The sequence below is a fragment of the Lissotriton helveticus genome, chromosome 1_1, assembly GCF_964261635.1.
Source record: "Lissotriton helveticus chromosome 1_1, aLisHel1.1, whole genome shotgun sequence".
In the NCBI taxonomy this organism is placed as follows: domain Eukaryota; kingdom Metazoa; phylum Chordata; class Amphibia; order Caudata; family Salamandridae; genus Lissotriton; species Lissotriton helveticus.
Window position 1 is genome coordinate 1460163529 of NC_136057.1, and position 20949 is coordinate 1460184477.

General features: G+C 41.9%; 1 protein-coding gene and 1 long non-coding RNA gene across 2 annotated transcripts in view; one reads left to right on the forward strand and one right to left on the reverse strand.

Annotated features, from left to right (window-relative positions):
- VAV1 (vav guanine nucleotide exchange factor 1) overlaps nt 1-20949 on the reverse strand; it is a 650161-nt gene that overhangs the window by 497388 nt on the left and 131824 nt on the right. The window lies entirely within an intron of this gene.
- Nucleotides 7064-12483, forward strand: LOC144773344 (uncharacterized). Its single transcript, XR_013599959.1, has 3 exons — nt 7064-7269; nt 11573-11664; nt 12098-12483. It is a non-coding gene; the product is annotated as an uncharacterized LOC144773344 (long non-coding RNA).

Consider the following 20949-nt stretch of genomic DNA (forward strand, 5'->3'; position numbering starts at 1 on the left):
ATCTTTGTAAGTCGGGAGTGTTTCACTTTTATAAATGTGATGACAGCACTGAGTTGAGCGCTATTTATTAGCAGTATTCATTTATAAATATGAATTTAGAAGCATTCGTGCACCCCTCTCCCCACGGTGATGCTATTAGAGAGCCGTGTCTCAGGCTGTTACAGATGGAGAAGTGTTCTGGTCTCTTCCGAGGGGCTTCTGTACAGCTGAACTGATATGACATTGCTAATGAAAGTTAATATAAAAATGACTTCGCACACTGATGACATCAGTTGTCCATAAGTGCATTTTAAAAAAAAAACTTCACATGTAGTTTGCACCTATAAATGTATCTATATATGTTCAACATTTGTTTATATAGGCACGATATGAGAACATTGCATCAAGATGGAATATATCTGCCAGATAGGATGGTTTTGTGTATTTTAGATATATGACGACATGTATAGGATGATTGCAGTGTAGTACTGACATACAATGAATTGCTCTATACAGGATGACTATGTTATTGGAAGTGATATACAATGTCTGATGTTAATATTGGATACATTGTTAACGGATATTCCAACACTGTATGTTTATCGTAACATTGTGATACATTCATCAACATATTCACGCCTCGAGAGTGATCATTATATCTACAACTTCAGATAATATCAGATGACATTTAACTCACTTAGGTGTCGCAACTTTGAACAGAAGACTGTTGAGCACATTTATGGCAATGGCTTATACTAGCAAGTATAGGTACTCTACAACACATCACACGGTTGTCTACGTTCTAGGTGATCGTTCCTACAGGCAGCATGACATTATTTATCTCAGGAAAGTACGGCTTCTATGGGAAACTACATTTCCCATAATACATCGCGTAGATGATGTTATGTCTTAACAGACTTGTTTAACTTCCTAGCACCGTGTAGCATTTATTGCGTTTTCTTTTCTGCTCGAATATAGATTTAGAGTGAACGAAACTTTTATATCATTTTCTTTTAATTAACAACATTTTTTGGAATACGGGAACAATATAACACCGACAAACACAGGACCGTCGTTCACATTGTCCTTCCTCCTTTTCTATTACCGGCACTCTTTTAATATCGTATGGTAACTCTCCGCGTCACCTTACAGCTAGAAGATTGAGAGTAAACTTCGGAGGTTTTGAACACTATCTTGAACTAGCGTTAAACAAGAACTTAGGTAAGAACCGCGCTATAAATTTGATTTAATCTTGAGCAGTTAGACGTATATTCTTTTCTCTTTTTGAAACAGCGTCATTAGAGGTAATGATATATTTGTCTTTAGTTGCCACAATCCAACAATACGAGACGAACTGAGCACACACCGCGGTATCGCCTGAAAGTCATTACTCAGTCGGGTCAGTCATTACGTGTTACATACAGATTTATTTCAAACAGGATTGATTTTTTACAGGGAATTAGAATACTATTGACATAACTTGAGGAAGGCAGGACAGCAGCAAGCACGGCCCGGCCGGACCAGATTCGGGGGCGTTCCCGGCTTTTGGCTGACGTAGCATGACGTAGCCAAAAGCCAAAGATTCTCGGGAACGCCCCCGAATCTGGTCCGGCCATGACGGACGCCTCTCTGTTCCAATGGCTAGCCTCCATTTATGGAGCTAGCCAATGAAATAGAGGGGCGTATTCAAGGCACCCTTACTAGAAACTAGATTTCTCTGGAGGCGGAGCTTACGCTCCGTTCCCCAGCGAAACCTAAAAAATTGTTCTCCAAACAGAATAATAACATTTTGAGCAGCATAGTGGAGTGTTGTGAATAAATTACAGGCCTATTCAACCGAAAATACTCAATTGCTCTCATACCGTCTTTGTTCTTAATGCATGTATACAAGCTGGATACATCAAGTGCCAACAGTAAGTAAGTAGACTTCCACTTGATATTATGAATTTTTCTCAGAAAGTCACTCGTATCCTGTACATACGATTTCAAACCTCTGACAAAATCTTGCAAGAAGAAGTCTATGTACCTTGACAGGTTTTCTAACAAGCCATCGCAGGCTGCGATAATGGGACGTCCCGGTGGTTTGTCCATATTTTTATGAACCTTGGGTATAACGTATATTACCGGGACAATTGGGTGTTCCTTCTTGAGATATTTGAATTCTTCCCAGTTGAGCAGGCCAACACTTTTCCAAGCCAATAACTGTGCAAACAAAGTCTCCTGAGTTTCCTTGTACCTAGTCATTGCAACTTTTCTGTAGCATTCAAAGTTATTCAGCTGACTGTATGCCTCCTCCAGATAATCTTGTAGAGGCCATAACACCAAATTACCTCCCTTGTCAGAGTTTCTTACTATAATTTGGTGATTATCTTTTAATTTGTTAACCAGCTGCCAGTACTTCCTCTCATGATTTGTAATTTTCCTTTTTCACAAGTCACATCGGAAGGGAAACCATTGACTTTCTAGACCTGAGAGTAAAGGTAGGGAACAATAAGCTTATCACAACGTTGTATAGAAAAGACACGGCTGGAAACAGCCTCCTCCATGCACAAAGTTGTCACTCCAGTAGCCTTATCAATTCCATCCAAGTTGGAGAGTTATTGCGTGCTAAGAGAAATTGCACTAAGAATGAGTATTTTGAATGTGAAACAAAAATTATGTGTGAGAGATTTAACCAAAGAGGCTATAGCAAGAAATGCATTGAAGCAGCTTTGGAAACAGTTGACAAAAGAGAGATATGTGAGCTGATCATGGAAAGACATGATAAAGATGTAGCTACAAATGCAGAAACAGCTAGATTCACAACTGACTATAATCTTCAGTCTGAAGAGGTCAGGGGAGCCATTAACACATTTTGGGATGTATTGAAAACTGACAAAGATGTGGCCAAAGGCATTCAGGAATATCCCCAAATAACTTACCGTAGACCTAAGTCATTGAAAGATATGATCTGCAGTACGCTTATCTCCACACCGAGAAAGATTAACCCTATTCAAGGATTCTATGTGTGTGGTAGGTGTAAAGCCTGTAAATACAGCTCTACTACCAAAGAAGTCATACTGTAAACCATTTAGAATCTTGAAACATTTCTCATGCCTCACAGAGTATGCAATATATGCACTTAAATGTCCCTGCAACAAATTTTACATAGGGAGTACGATCCATCCTGCCAAAAAGAGAGTGCTAGAACACCTAAGCCATAAAAAATCTGGACAGACAATATCCCGTAGGAAGACATTTTGCCACTCACCACAAAAGCAATAACAGCCTCATTAGCTTCTGCATTCTCGATCAAGTCCCAGTAAGAGAAAGAGGAGGTGATAGACTTCAAGAGCTAAGGAGACTTGTGGCTCAATGGTTAGAGCGGCAGACCCAGATGCAGAGATCTGGCCCGGGACCAGGGTTCAATTCCCGCCTCGGCGGGTCTTGGGCTCAATTTCCTCGGACCTGATAATTCTTGTCTCGTGCCTAATTTAATCATGGGTCCCACGCTGCAACTCTGGGCAATAGCTTGCTTAATCTCCACAACGGCCCCAACAGTGCTAGGATGCCTGGCTTTCACCCTGGGGGTGCCCAGGAGTGGGCAATTCACAGAGAGAGGCCAGGAAGGGTTCCTCAGCGGTATGCTTACAGCACCTTGATGCCATGTCTGGGGTGATACGTGCGCCATACAAGCAACACTACATTTATATTTACATTTACTTGAATCTAGACTCATCATTAAATATCATACACTGCAACCAAATGGCCATAATTGTGATGAGGCGCTAGCCATACATTTAGGGTAACCTGATAGATATGTACTCTTAACCAATTTTGCTTCAATTAGAGAATTGAATCAGCTACTACTTTCGCTCCTGAAAGGTTTTTAACGTGTATGTAGTGTATGGGAGAATCCACGGATGAAAGATAATATGCACTCACCTTATTTTACTTTCACTTTATTACAGGTCCCTGATGAGCCAATGTAGGAGAGTTTGAGGCACAGCACGGAATGAAACTCACGGGGTGTTGGAGAAATGAATGTGGACTTTTTTTGCACCTTAATCACGAGTAATGACCGATTTGTTGTCTTATAGTCGCTGCGCTCTATCTGCACTGTCAAAGAGAAGATTTTAGCCCACTTGGGCTGTGATAGCGGTAGACTAGATTACAGCGACAGATTTTATACTTAATCTATGACAATTTTACACCGACTGCCTCTGTTACATTTACTTTATATATTTTTTTTTAATTGTCCTAAAAGCCCACTTGGGCGGTATATATCGCATAGCAAGGAATTTGCATTTGGAATGTAAAAACAGTATCTTAATGAAATGTACTGATTATTGTTTTTTCCAATGCTTTATTTATGTTGGTGACATAAAACAATGAATTGTGCAGCGCTAACATTATTATGTTACATGGTTGCTTTAAAAGTTGCTTTAAAAGTATCTTCTTCACTCCTGGAGTACAGAACTAGAGTCTGCTTCTAGCTCCTGCTCTAAGCACACATTCAGGGAGTCTGTTATTTATTTTTACACTGTGGTGAATTGTCACATTTCATGTATATAAAACTTTATTGAACCCAACACTCCCACTCGTGAACAAGGAGAATAGATCTCCGAAACGCATTGAGTGAGCTGCTGTGAATAAAACACACGCTGAACCAAGGAAAGTGGCTTGGACTTCGTTTCTTATTGATCTAACGCGGACTGGGTGGATATAGATATATATTTCTCACCAAGGTTCCTCGAACAGGGAAAACACCGCACTCCGACAGGATATATGATTTCATAGATTTATTCTGTACAGATAGCCACCGCTGACCACCACCTACGCGTTTCAACCGAGAAATATTAAGAGGACTAGCCCGTTCTCTGCACCAGCACCAGCTGTGGAAAGAGTGCTCTCCTTTGGGCTGTTTGAGATATATATATATATATATCTCAATCTCAAAGACTCACCCCAAAAAAATCTCTAATCCAATCGGCCGGCAATGGTGGAACACTGGAGCTTAGTAAAGGAGGTAGAGAAATGGACAGTAGGCGGAGGCTACAGGACAGGAGGCCCCTGCAACAGCAGGAATCGGATATTCAACCCTTCACAGTGAGAGCTGATGATGGTAAGACACCCTGGACTATGGCTCTGGTGGGAGACAGAGCCTGGGCTAGAGTGGCGCAGGTGAAGCAATGAGCAGGATGGAAAGCACTCTTGGCAGAGGGAGGTGGTAAGTGAGGTTGCTGCAGCCTGCCAGAATCAGAGTGAAACGCGGTGCACCACCAAACCTGTGCCAGAGGGAAGCATATTAGAGTCTGGATGGCCTTTGGAACAACACGAGTGATATGGGTAAGTTGTTCACTATGTGCCCTCTATGGCGAACATAAGGAAATCTGAACGCTCTGACCATATAATAATAATAATAATATTCACTGAACTCACTGATGACTAGGTTCATCAGACCAGAATGCCGGTTGGTTTTGTACTTCAGCAGGCACAGCAAACAAGAAGATGGATACCGGATTTCCTAGCTGAAGAGGGGGTAGTGGCGTTCGCCCCACCACAGTCCAAGGAACGCCCAGTCCTCCAATGCAACCTCAGGCCTCTGGATCTACAGTACAAAGTAGCATCCTGGCCAATAAAAGAAAGCATCTTATGACCTCCTCCTGCCTTAAGGAACAACATCAAAGAGTCTATAACGCACTATCTCCCCTCCTTTTTCCTGCTGACAGCCAGCACTGCCAGCCACTCCCATAGTTAACCATTCTCCCCTCAATTTTAAAATAAAAAACATTATTCAGAAGAATTGGAAAATTCTGAATACACATGAGGAGAGTACCAGATTGGAGCAACCCTTGGTGGCCTTCCGGAGAAACCGTAATTTACGAGATATTCTTGTACATTCTATATCAAATGTTACCAAGGAGATGCGCCAATCCACCATCACAGGCCTTTCTATGGTGATGGGAAACCATAGATGTGGATGCTGCCATGCCTGTGATTCTGCTCTAGTCACAGATTGTTTCGCCTATCAGGGAAAGAGTTATAAACGAAAGGACTTGACGAACGGTCGTAGCCAGAATATTGTCTATAGTCTGACCTGCCCGTGTAACTTGGTTTACATAGGCAAAACGTCTCGTGAATTTAGGGTAAGATTCAGCGAGCATAAATCGGCGCTACACAATGGCAGGATTGAAGCCCCCCCCCCCTTGTTCAACACTGTCTCACCAAGCAACACTCTGAAAAAGATATTAAGTGGTGTATAGTGGAAAAGGTGAAGGGACATGTAGGAACGCCCATGGAAATAGTTCGCAAGAGAAGAGAATGTTTCTGGATTTTCTCCATGGATAGTGTAAGAAACGGGTTAAATGAGAAAATCCAGTGGAACATTACAAAACCCTGGTAGTTGCCCTCACTTCAATAGACGACTGATTTGTAACTTTGCAGTTAGGAGGCGATGATTGCTTTTTTCTGTAGTTGTGATGCCAAGTATGTGGCTATATATCTGATACACAGGGCTCTGTGGGTTGGATTTCTAGCTACTGCTACTGCTATTTTATTCTGACCACTTTGGGTAATAGTGGAATTTTTAGGTTATACGCAGCTTGATGTGTATTGATTTGCTTGTCGGATTATATGGACACATTGGTATTTATGCAGGACCTTCCAATGGATATGTGAACTTGAAATTATGCACTACAAATGCTTTTATCTGATGTGTACTGTTCTTTGAATAGGAGCTTATACTTTTTTGTACTAAATATATTCAGAATTGTATGCTACCATTCCCAAATATGGTACACAGACAGCAGCAATATTGAAAAAAAACGGTATCCAAGGTGGTTTTAAGGATGCTGTAGTGTAAACTTTTTTCAGATGTCTTGTGTGATAATATGTTCCCTAAATAGGATAACTAAGGCAGTCTCACCTTCTAAGATATGTAGAATTGTTGGATATAACAACCGGCTAACAAGGAATATAGAACGAACATGTCATAAATGCTACGTTCCACTCATTCTCCCAATATGGCGTGGAATAGTCGATGAGTAAAAGGTCCCTCTTTAGTGTTTAGGACCAATGGTGTGACGGACCATAGAGTCTAGATATACTAAACAAAATATGGCCGCGACTGAGAAAGAAGAAACAGTCATTCGTTTATCTCCGACTATACCCAGGTGTTAGCAATCACGGTGGTCAGATTGCAGGGTAATGGCTAACCGATCGCTATAAAAAGCGAACCTTTGACCGCTTTCATTCATCCATAGGAGACGTGTGCAGCACTTTGTTGGACGACGATTCAAACTTTTGGAGGTAAGCGCTTAATACAAGAGGGATATTTAGCGCGTAGTTGACTTAGTGGATGTCAGCACGGGTACAGCAGACATGTAATGATACTGGGGCAATCCATATTAGAGAGCTAGAGTCATCACAAAGGAAGACGGGATAAGGAGTGTAGAGAGGTTCCATCTGGTTAGAGTCTGATCATTACTTCGTTATTGAACATAAGAAATATGCTGTTCCTCGTGCTGTGCGGGTGATGCGTTTTGAAATAGCCGCTGTGCTATTTTTTCATTTTCAGTGCGGGTCGGTTTAAGGCAATAGCCTGCCTCTGAAAGGTACATTAGTATTTTTTAAAAAGGGAACACACTGAAAGGGGACATGAACCTGGGTCCGCCTGAAATTTTTTCTGTATACTTAAATGTATAGAGAAGACAGCAATATATTCTTAAAAAACTTGATTTTATTCGAGCAATTTAGTGACATTGTGTTTTCCCAATATTTAGGAGAGACTGTATTTGTGAATTTTATTTATTTATTTATAACATTTGTAGAGCGCACTGTTACCAAACGGTGTCCTGGCGCTATAGTGATAGCTCCCCTGGCCTAAACCTCCTGACTAATTAGTGAACAGCCACGTTTCCAAACTTTTCCGGAAGGCCAGCAAGTCCGTGATCTGTCTCAGTACCGTTGGTAAAGAATTCCAGGCGGTGGCTGCCCCTAGGACAAAACTTCTGCCACCCCAGCATACTTTCCTAATGCGTGGGGTCCTAATCAGCCCCAGACTGGCCGACCTGAGATGCCTCCCCGGCCTGTACCACTGGAAATGCTGTTGTAGGAACGACGGGCCAAATCCGTGGACCGCCTTAAAGACAATACACAAGGATTTAAAAGTTATCCGTTTCCGCACTGGAAGCCAGTGTAGCTTCGATAGTTCCCGGGAGACGGAGGCAAACTTTGGTAGGCCTGTAATAAAGCGGGCTGCAGCGTTCTGAAGTACCTGCAGTTTGTTAAGCAGCCCCTGTTGTGCCTGCAAGAATAATCTATTACAGTAGTCGCGGCGGGATAGCACGAGGGCCGTCACCACAGTTTTCTTGCACTCCTCCGGTAAGAAAGGGAGAATCTTCCGGATGATTTTCAGAGACCAGTGGATGGAAGAGGTCAGTGCATTTACTTGGGGTTTGAAGGAGAGCTTATTATCGATCAAGACTCCCAGGTTCTTTACCTTCGTAACAGGAGTGGGGAGAGTCCCCATCTCATCAGGCCACCACTTTGGGCTCCAGAAATTGACATCAGAGCCAAAGAGAAGAACCTCAGTTTTGGACGAGTTCAATTTTAGGCAGTTTCTGGCCATCCAGGTGCCGACTGCTGCCATACATTCCTGGAATTTGGAGGCCACGTCATCCTCTCTCCCTGGAAGCAGTGATACCACAATCTGTGTATCATCTGCGTAGGATGTTAATTCAAACCCGTATGCACGGATAACCGGGGCGAGAGAGGAGACATATATATTGAAAAGGGTGGGGCTTAAAGAAGATCCCTAGGGAACCCCCCCGGTAGTTCGAATGGTCTAGACTCGAACTCTCCCAAGGCCACCACCTGAACCCTGTTAGTAAGGAAAGCTTTCAAGACGCTGAGGGCCTTCCCCTGGATCCCGCAGTCCTTCAAATGGTCCACCAGAATACTGTGGTGGACCGCATCGAAAGCCGCGGACAGATCGAGGAGGACCAGGGCCGCTCGGCCCCCTGCATCCATCACCTTCCTGATCTCCTCCGTCGATTTGATTAGGGCGGACTCGGTGCTATGTCCTTCCCTAAACCCATGTTGCGCCATGTCCAGTCCATGTGTGGCTCCCAGGAATGCGCAGAGCTGAGAGTTCATGACTTTGTCTATGAATTTAGCTGGCAGCGGTAGTCTAGCAATAGGCCGATAATTGTTGGGATCGCCTATATCCAGTGTGGGTTTTTTAGCAGAGGGACAATTGAGGGCCGTTTCCAGCAGGCTGGAAAGTCCCCCGCTTCAAACATATGATTAAAAAGCTTAGCTAAGGCGGAAGCTATCGGGGCTGCCGCCAGCTTCGCCACGGTCGCCGTACAGGGGTCATAAGGTGAACCTGATTTTATGGCAGGCAGCTGTTTCTTAATTTCATCCGAGCTCACTGGGCCAAATGCTAGAAATCTGGCCTCCTGTAGATTAACTATGGGGTTCCTGGGTGTAACTTCTAGCATGTTCTGCCTAAAATGAGGCTCAAGTGAGGTGAAGATGTGCTCGACCTTGCTTAAAAAGAACTTGGCTAGATTCTCGCAGAGTTCCTCGCTGGGTGGAATAATCACTGGCTTAGGGATAGCTAGGCTCGAGATCGTATGGAAGAGTTCCTTGGGCGAGTTCTTAGCCCCACTAATACGGTTGGTGAAGTATGTTCGTTTAGCCTTACCGATCATGTCTTTGTAGACCGCCTGGCTAGATTTAAGTTTTCGTTTGTCTATCTCATTATAATTTTTTCGCCAGGTCCGTTCGAGTTTTTTGCATACGAGCTTAAACTCTCTAAGCTCGTCGGAGAACCAGGGGGCTGACGGAACGGTGCGGGTAGGGCAACAATTTTTTGGTGGGGCTAGTGTGGTGCAGGCATGGTCAACCCAGTTAGAGTAGATGGCCGCCGCTTCGTTCATGTCTGCTGGGAGAGTGACAATGGAAGACACCAGCAGGTTCTCAAGAGCGCTTCCTTCAATCTTGTTCCAAGCTCTACAAGTCCTAGCTGTTTTCCTATCCTGTCTCGCCCTATAAGGTGATGCAGTTGCGATATTAAACAGTGCGGCATGATCTGACCAGGCGACGGGATCAATCTTTGCAAAGTTCAAATCCGGATTGTTTGAGAAAATTCCGTCCAAGGTGTGGCCCGCCATATGCGTGGGCCCTGTAACACTTGTGTTAATCCCACCCCATGCATCACCTGGGATAAAGCCATTGTGTCCGAATCTAAACTGCTCTCTATATGGAAATTAAAATCTCCTAAGACTTAAGGATTTTGTGCACAAGGCTTCCTCTAAGAAGCTTCCTGCGGTGTCTAAGAACAGGGCCTTAGTCCCGGGGGGCCTATACAGAAGGCAACCCCTAAAGGATTGATGGTTGGACAAGATGAGCTTAAACTCCAGGGCTTCACACGTCTCAGAGAGCACAGGTTGGAAAGACCCTTTAATGGAGGTGTGATAGATGACCGCCAGGCCCCCTCCTTTTTTCCGAGGCCTATCCAAGATAAAACTGAGATAGTCTGGAGGGGTGGCCTTTACTATATCAGGTCCTGAGGCTGCATCCGTCCATGTCTCCGTGACAAACGCAATTTTTATTTTCTTATCCTTGATCATCTCGGCTCACTCGAGACTGTTTCACCAATGATCTGGCGTTGATCATGAGGCAGCTTATGTTGCTCAGTGTACCCTCCCCTTTAGCCTTGTTAGTACCGGCGGCTGCCCCAACTGGCCTTAAAAGGATAGCTGGGAGACTCCTGAGACAAGCTGGGCAAACATGAGTGCCTACCTGTACGGCCTCATCAGGCCTCAGGCTACTGCAACTCACTTTCCTCCCTCCAACATCCAGACTCAGTTGTAAGTCGCGGCCGTAGACAATGCTTGGAGGACTGGTTGCTGTCTGCCGACCAGGGGTCATGGCGCTAGGCGCGGGATTGGCGCAGACGGGCTAGCATTTGGCGCGTCTTCGCGGCACCGCCGGCGCCAGCCCTGCTTTTGAAGTGCTAGGTAGGAGAAAGCCTAGAGCGCTCACCGTGGCCCACTCAAGATGGCGGCCGTCCGGGTGAGCGCTGGTTCAACTTTCCCCCCTTCCCGTGCCTCGGATTGAGGTAAGACACAGCCCCTGACTTCCCGCTCCAATGAATTATCAAGCGGTAAATTACATGCCCTTAAAAACACATTTCCCAAATTATTTTAAAATGGCAAAAAAAATTCTGTCTCAGGTATCCAAAATAGTAACTAGTGCAAATACGCAATATGAAGCAGCAGCGTTTGTCCTACTCCCGGCTCACGCCTCAGGAGCTATCAGGAGGGAGAAAAGGCAATATAAAAAGAATAGACCGACCCCTATGGAATCAAGACAACGAAAGTGGGCTATAAATGCAAATCTTGGCTGAGTCAGAGACAATGTCTTTTTATCTCTTTTCTCAGTAGAAATGAAATCTATGGTGACCAAAATGGAAACATGAGAGATTGTGTAATGTACCCACTCTAGGAATAATTGAGCTAAATTAGGCTTTGAGTTCTTTACTGATAGATACCTCCTGTAATGTAGGGGTGATATCAATATCTGTTCATCTTTCTTTATTCAGCCAAAGGAGAACCTTGTGGGACACATAACCATCGCACTAAAGGAGGTCGTCCATGGAAAAATAGGATAAGCTACATCTTTGGTTCTACTTGAGTAAGTACCAACTAGGGTTTGACTTTAACTAATAGGGAAGGCAGAAGTTGGGGATGTTTAGATTTGCTCCAGACTAACAGTAAACACATGTGCCAGTTATGCACGTGCCAAAACAGAAATCTAGAAGTCATTGTATAAGGCATAATAATTTATATCGTTGTCCAGAGTCAGTGATGGCAATAAGAGATTACATCATTGCCCCAAGTGAGTGGGTGCAATCAAGAGAGAAAAAGAACTGAAGGATATGTGATTAAAAACTATTGTGTTCACTCATCCTGGTCATATGGTGGCACTGGTGGCCTGTCTGTGTATATTCTTATTATTATTTTTGTGGTTTTCTTTCGTAAATTAATCTGATCAAACCAATGTCCGAATAATGTATTTCTCATGGGCATAGATACTTAATTCGGTTCTTTTGTATATATCTTTCCAGGAAGTACCAGGGTGTAGAGAACACTGTGTGATAATCTGGCGGGTCCTGAGGAAGGTGGCTTCTACTACCACCGAAACGCGTCGACCATGTCTTTATAATACCCTACATTTTGTAGTGACCCTGGTTTTGGGCCCTTAGACTAGAACCAACTAAACGCGACAATTTGCACAGATAATTTGTGGTGTGAATGTGTGTGAAGTATGTATGTATGGTCTGTTGCTAGCTGTTCTCTACCTGGTCCTATTGTGTTTATTATGTGAATTTGTAAATCAATTTTCATGTTGCATAAATGGTGTACATAGGCAATGTCTTTTTGTATTTTTTAATAATTACAATGTACAAAAAAATTTAACAAAGGAAAAAGTAATTCAAATGAAAAATAAAAAGAGAATGGTAATGAGTAATAGTTAATGTTGTGGTTTGTTATGCCCATGATTTAATGTAAGAGGCTAAAACCCTTAAATAAATAGAGAGGTCATGAGGGAGTGCATGTTCTGAGTAGTTGTTACAGGTTATTTTTTCCCCTCTTCTCCCTCACCTGTGAATTAGCACTTTAGAGGGGGTCCCATTACTTTCATAAAGACACACTTCCTTGGCCATTAAATTCAGTGTCAACCAAAAGTCCCTGTTCTTGATCTCTTGGTGATGTGACTGGCTCACATGATATAAGTAGCCAATCAGATTCGGACTACTCCAGATTCATTGTTCTCTGTGGTGTTGCCTAACCATAACCTCAGGGAACCGTCATACTTGTACAAGGAGATACCCTGGGGTTGGGTAAGCCCCTCATCAGTGGATAGCAATCTCAATTACAATCAATTTAGGCTACCCCTTCTGGTAAGCGGTACCCCATGCCATTTGTTGGCCTTGTTGGGTCTTTAGTCAGAATAGTGTTCCTTCTGAACACAGTGCTTTGTCCCACGTCCTCAGAGTGCAGAGTGGATGGTCTCTAGCATCTTCAAGGTAATGCTTACCACAATACCATTATTGGCAAACGGCCATACCTTTTGGCAGCCTTTATATACATTTTTATTATATATTTGTTTGTTTCCAGCATGATACCATATCTCCTTTGTAGATCTTTACCCGACACAGCCTGCTCTAGGTAAGCTTACCATGGACATTCTTGCCTCTCTATTCACTGTACATTTTTTAAGCCGCATTGTATTCCGCTAAATTGCCCCAGTTATTTTTACAGCTTATTCTGTTTCACTACAAGAGGCCATTTTTTGGTAAAGACTCCTCTACGGGCCCATTGTAATATAAAAATGAGCACGTTTATTGCAAGGCGCCTACGTCGTCTTAACTTTTGATCCGACAAATGCTTTACATAAATTTAATGCAACAGCTAAACCTTGCCAATAACGCTGGTTTATTCCATGTATGTTTGATGTTTCTCTGCATCTTCTCCTCACATGAGTATGGCGCCTTTACATACGTGTACAGCTCCTTGTAAAACCATTTTATTTTTCTAATGGTATGGCTTGAGAAATGTAAATATAATCTGGGTGGGCAATGTATATTTAAATCTAATTTGATGTGTTGAGCTTTATTTTTTTACAGTTTTACATTAATATTTTTGGTTGTTCTCATTAACTGTTACTTGTCTTTGAATTCATTCGGGGAAAGCACAGTGTGCATATAATAAGTCTTTCTTACTCGGCCATGCCTCCATTTGGTCATCTAACTTTAACTGTTGATTAATAAGTGGTATCTAGGGCTAGACATAGATCTAAAAGCAGCCAAGGAAGTTATTTTACCATAAGCCCCAGGTTGCACCAAGTTAGAAAGTAAAGCATGCAAGTTTAATCGCTTGAGATTACCTCTCCTTGATTTTTATTTTAAAACTGGATCTGAAGGAAATGACCATCTTTGCTGGATGTCCCCCTAGATGTTTGCCCTACCTGCTTTGCTGGCTTTAGAACTCAGTGCACTTTACCCCTGCTAACCAGCGGTAACGTGCCCGTGCTCCTCCTTTAAATATGGTTGATTTGGCTTACGCCTAATGGGCATATTTACCTTGTCCAAAGGTCCCTATTATGTGGTGTAGAAAGTGCACCCAAGGCCTGGAAGTTAAATGTCATTTGTGGACTGCAGGAGACATTATGCCATCCACTTCAGTGGCAGGGCAAATATGACTTCAGGCCTGCCTTGTGTAGCCTGGCTATTGCAGTGCAAAATTACACTATGGCCTGTCAACTTTTTGGCAGGACAAAAAGGACAATCAACTTACCTTTGGTAACACCTTATCTGAAAGAGACATGATCTAGCTGCAGATTCCTTTAACTTTTAAGTCTCTACGGGTGCCAGACTAGATCTGGCAATTTTTCAGCAGCATTACATCTGCGCTTTGGCAGTAGGTGTCACGCGACTCCGTAGAGACATCGTCCACACATGCGACATCACCGGAGTCCATATGAGACTCCCTCCGACGTTCTGACTTCAGTTTCTTCTGCAAGTACTTTCAGTCCCAAAATGCGGAGCCACTATAGAAACCGGCTGTGGAAACTGTGTGCCAAAAAAGATAGAAATATTTTTGTAGGTAATAATTACGAAGGTTTAAATAACATGGCAATGCTCAGAAAAATATATGTTTAGTAAGGCAAAACCAAATCACAGAGCATACAGAATGAGCGAACTGACCACTGGTGAGTTAAACCAGGGCCCTTGAAGATGTTTAATCGGGATACTATAGAATTGCACGGAGCAGGGTGGATGGCTAGGAGTTTAAGGAATCTGCGGCTAGATCATGCCTCTACCAGATAACGCGTTACCAAAGGTAAGTAACTTCTCCTTCTCATAGAGACATCTAGCCACAGATTCCTTAACTTTGAGTTAGATACCCTTAGCCATACCCTCTCGGAGGTAGGTCTGCGAACTGATCCTACCAAAGGTTCTGAAAAATAACATGCTGGCCCAAATTAAGATAGAAGACCGGAGGTATACAGGAAGATACATGAGAAAGAGCAATGGCAAAAACCACAGTCAACGTAATTGAGAACTGCATTGGAAGCCACAGAAAACATGATGATGGCAATGAAAAAATACTGCGACAAGAGTGCCACATTGAAAATTATGATAAGCATTATATAACCCCAAGTGTGATAACCTATCAACAGCTAGGACTCGAAGACCAGCAGCAATAACAAATGGCACTGAACTAAACTCAGTTCGCTAGCAAAGCCATATTCAAGGGAAACCTATCCAGAGAATACAGAGAAAGGAATCCGAGAATATCTTCACACTGGCATGAATAAAGACATGCATCGAAAAATTGGGGAAGACAGCCCAAGAACAAATACCTATAAAATGGAACGCTTGTCCTGGGAAGAACACGCAAAGGTAGAGAAAAGACCAGCAGGATCAAGCTAAATATAGACCCCATAAAAGTGGAAAAGAAGAGTTAGTGCATAGATAATGCCCAAATTAAGGTAGCACTGGAACAAAAGGAAAAATGCATTTATGTAAGATATACGGAAATTCTTCTTGAAATTGCAACTGCCTATAAGAGTGCCAATTATCCATATATATTTGTATGAAAAGATACAAATATATATATAAAAATATATACATATGTATTAAGAACTGCTATACATACATATAAAATATGTATATGTAAACAGAACGATAATAGACAGAATCCACCACCATGCAGATGGTTCTAAAGAACAAGAGGTATGAAGTTGAATAATCAGCAACATAGCACCAGTCTATTACTTGGCAAAAAGGTCAAGGTAAAGAAAAAGCCAATATTGGAAATCTCAGGAAGAGATATCCATTCTGTTTACTTGATGATAAGGTATATCAGACAGAGCATAGTCTTACTGAGGAATGGACGAAAGACTAAAATATTCAATGAGTGGAGATGGTAGGGATCGAATGCAGCCCTGATATATGCAAAGCATGCCATGCCCTGTACAACCATTCACCAAATGCAAGTGCAAAAAATGGAACCAAGGCTTGAGAAACTAGACTTCTGAAAAGACGTAAGCCAAATAAGAGCCACAATGTTTCCTTATAGGAAACAATGTCATACAGGAAGCATGAGACATCCAAACTACAGGCAGTATAAGGTCAGCACCCTTACAGCCCTTAATATACCCAGGCAAATTGGTAAAGACAATGCAGTGTCTTCAAAAAAGAAGTGCAACGGAAAACAGAAAGGGATTTTCTGTGGAAAAAGAAAGGAAAACTTATATATATATCTCCCAAACTCGAATCCACCAGCCGTTGCTCCACTGTTTACCGCGGGTGCTGCTTAACGCACGGTGGTGTGCGTACTTATTTTCCCAACGCTCGGCTCCTCGTCACGGAGGCCAATTCCAATCAAGCGCACATCAAAGCCATTTACGATATCCAATTTTGCCACATTTATTAAGAGCTGTAAAAAGTTAACAAACGCGTTTCGGCGTTGCCGCCTTCGTCACTGTTAACCTTACAATAAAGTTACGTGCTTAAATAAAATAGTGCTATACAACGATCATGTGCATAGAAAGTGGACGTGCTGAATATAAACAGTGAAAAGGGAACTTAAAAAACAACACATTTATCGGCGGCCATTTTGTAATGGTAAAAGTCCAACTGTTGTGTATATATACAAGCGTTATATAACAACGAATAAATCAACCTAAATCTTTTCAGAATATATTAAATTATAACAATTCTCATTTGAATTCAATTCATTTGAACTTCTTAATTCGTTATTCTATTTCAAGTACACATTAAATATTGCAATCATATTTTTATCAACAAAAGAGCCGCTCTATTCTGGCTGTGAATCAGCATATTAAAATAAGGGCTAGTTTATAAAGCCTGGGATAAACATTCAGTTGGAGAGTTCAGTTAATCGAATTTGATACTGCCCTAAATGGGCAAATAACCTCCTGTGCAGCATCAATTGCTATATTCCTAGCTCATGTTTCAGTGGAATATATCATTTAGTTATTCATACCTGAGACAAAAGTTGGAATAATGTGAACAGTATGTGTGACAAGGCCTATTATATGTGCACCCACATCTCCTCTTCATTATTAAGCCCTCTCGGTGACTTAGTTTGCAACTTGACGATGTACTTGGATTCAAGTGTCCGCAATTTTCGTACCCAATCTCCGCCCCTTTCCGATTTTACAATCTGATCTAGAATTAAGAAGGAGAGCAAATTGCAGTTGCTCTCATGTTCTTTTTCGAAGTGGCGGGCAATGGGATAATTGACATCCCTGTTGGTGATGGCGCTGAGATGTTCCAGAATCTTTTTTTGGTGGGATGGATAGTGCTCCCCACATATTGTTTTCCACAAGGGCACACTAGACAGTAAACTGTATAGTCAGAGTTGCAATTAAGCAATTTGGAGATGGGGTTTTTTGATTTATTACCCGGTATGAGATATTCCTTAACTTTGTGGCTAGTTCTACATGCCTTACATTTCATACAAGGGTACAATCCTACAATAGGTATCTTTTGTCTCTTTATAGATTCAAAATGGCTGTTCACTAGGTGGTCTCTCAAGGAATTGCCCTTTCTATATGTCACCAATGGATTAGGGGGTAGGACTTTCCCAACCACATTATCAGATTTCTAGACTTTCTAATTTTTTTTAAGAATTTGAAATACTTCAGAAGATTTCTCGGTAAAGTTGGTAATCATTCGTACTTTCTGATCTGGGATTTTGAGTTTGTCTACCAATAAGAGGCTTCTCTCAACAGAATCACATTTTATTTGAGCCTGATCTAGTATGCCTTTGCGATAGCCTCTCTGTTGGAATCTATTACGCGATTGTGCTATTGCTATGTCACATTCTGGTTTGGTAGAACAATTCAGTTTCATTCTTAGGAATTCGCCCAATGGAATGTTATTGACTACACTTTTAGGATGACAGCTACCTGCATGCAGGATAGTATTTCCTGCTGTCGGTTTTAGAAAAAGTGCAGTTTCCAGTTTGCTATCTTGTACATATACTCTCAGATCTAGATAGAAAACGTCTTTGTTGCTGATATTGCTCGTAAATTCCAAATTGTACTCATTGACATTCAAAGACTGTATGTATTCCTCTGCTTCCCCTTGAGTACCTCGCCATATGACGAACAAATCATCGATATAGCGAGTCCACAAGGCGATCTTGTCCATCCATTTTTCATTGGTGCCCGCCCAGGCCACGTGCTTCTCCCACCAGCCCACGAATAAATTCGCGTAACTGGGGGCGAAGCACATGCCCATCGCGGTACCTTGGTGTTGCAAATACAATTGTCCTGCAAATGTAAAGATATTGTTACACAAACAAAACCTGGTCAAGTCAATTAACATCTGATTGTGTTTTCGATATTTGAGTGCTCTTTTTTCCAGAAAGAAAGCCATGGCTTTCAAACCGTCTTCATGTCTTATGGATGTATAAAGACTGGAAATGTCCAGAGTTATTAACAGCATCTCTTCATCCCAGGAGGTTCCTTCAATGATGCGTAGGAAGTCTTTGGTGTCTCTTAAGTAGGAACTTAGATCCTTGACAAAAGGGGAAATAAAATGATCAATATATGTAGATGTGTTCTCCAACAAACTGTTTTTTGATGACACAATAGGCCTTCCTGGCGGCCATATCTTGCTTTTGTGCACTTTTGGGAGATGGTAGAAGGTGGCTAGTTCAGGGTGGTCACATTTAAGAAAAAGCCAATCCTCCTGTTCCAATATTCCTTCATCTCTCCATTTTGTAATTAGATTAGTGAAATCTGATATGCTCTTCAGATAAAATTGTTTGTTGATAGGATTATAATGTTCTGTCTTTTTCAATTGGGACAGAGCTTCATCTTCATATTGTAATTTGTTGATGATCACAACATTTTCACCCTTGTCTGAGGGTTTGATGATGATCCTGTCATCGTTTTTCAATTCTTTAACCACTTCCCATTGTTCTTTGGTTAAAGTTTTCTTGTTATGATTGAATTTCTTTTTTTGTAAGTTTCTCAAATCCTCAATTACAACCTCTTGAAAGGTGTCAATGGCATCATAAGGAGTTCTTGGGATGAATTTAGATTTCATTTTCAATAGACTTTTGCAGCCTTTTTGTATGATGCCTGTCTGTTCCAATATTTGTGTTGGATTCGCCTCATGATTTCCTTGATGCTCTGATTCCTCAGCCAAGTCATGCAGTGTCAGGATGGCTTGTAATTCAGCTCCAGTTAGCTCGTCCGAGATCTCTCTATCATCCGTGAGTTTGGGGATTTCAACTTTAGGATGTAACATGAATTTTCATAAGTTTGATTTTACGGATAAATTTGTACAAGTCTATGCGTACTTGCGTATATTCAAATGATGGTGTGGGGCAAAAAGTAAGACCTAGTTCCAATACTTTTAATTCAGTATCAGTCAGTTCTCTGTTTGACAAATTGATCACAGTTTGTTTGGATTTGTTTGTGCTTAATTCCATCGTGCCCCTCGTTTGCTCCGAGTTACCATCGGAGTTGTATTTTCCGTTCCTGCCTTTCTTGCCCCTCCTTGTCTTCCTTTCCTTGCCTCTGGAGGATGTGTGCGTGGGGCTGGTCTTTGTCTCAGGCCTCGCATTAGTTCGTACTCTTGAAAAGAAGTTGTGGATGTATTTACTTCTCCGCCTTCTTTAGAACTATGGGCTTGTTCGTCTTCCGAAACCTCCACTTCAGATTCTGAGGTGCTCAATTGAATTGTGGGTTTAGGTTTCCCAGATTTCAACTCCCTTCGGGGAGCATCGTATTTTTTGGGGAACGTTAAAATTTGACCATTAGCATAGTCACGTTCATCCCGTAAGAATTTGGTCTGTTTTCTTACTTTAATTGTTGCCTCATAGTCAATTAATCGTTTCTTCATCAGTTGTCGCAATTCTTCACTTTTCTTAGAGTCTTTTTCTCCACTTATTTGTTTTTCAATTTCTTTGATTTCCTCCTGTAGTTTGATTCAATCACTCCATGCATGCTTAATCAGTATCTTAAGCATACCCTTAGTAACATCAGTCATATAAGGTTAACACTGACGAAGGCAGCAACGCCGAATCGCGTTTGTTAACTTTTTGCAACTCGTAATAAATGTGGCAAAATTGGATATCGTAAATGGCTTTGATGTGCGCTTGATTGGAATTGGCCTCCGTGACGAGGAGCCAAGCGTTGAAAAAAAATAAATAAATATATATATATATATATATATATATATATATATATATATATATAGATACACACACACACACACACACACACACACACACATATATATATATTACCTACTGGCGAATAGTTAGGACCTATTTTCCCTAGGAAATCTGCAACATTCTATTTGGAATAACTTTGGCGCCGGTTGACGAATCTTCGCGAAAGTTTCAAAACATATGGCCAGCTCCAGTCCGCTCCTATCCTGAAAGTCTTGGGGTGATTCCTCAAGCGGGGGCTGAGAAAAAAGGTGGGTCCCAAAATGTGTTTTCCCCATGCAATTTTCCATAGGAACCTTTAATCGCAGCTACAGCCCGAACTGCTGAACGGAATTGCACCAAATTTGGCAAAGAGGTAGTCCTTGGTTCACACTCGTGCCTTCTGGTTAAATGGTGTAAATCTGTTCAGTAGTTTTTTAGATATTAAAGGAAAAAAATACATATATATCTGGGCTGAGCCTAACGACACATCTCATCGTGAGATCTGATTGGCTGTCAGCACTTCATCCAAGAAGTGTTGGCAGCCATCTTGGGACCAATATACATGATAGCACCTCATTAAAAAGCATTGCAGTTAATAAAAGGTTTTAAGACTTTACTCATTTTAGGAATTGTGGTGTGTTCTAAGGTGATTTTACCATGTGAAAAAGCCTTCTGCTGGGATATCATGAATCAGGTTTGAGAGAAAACTATT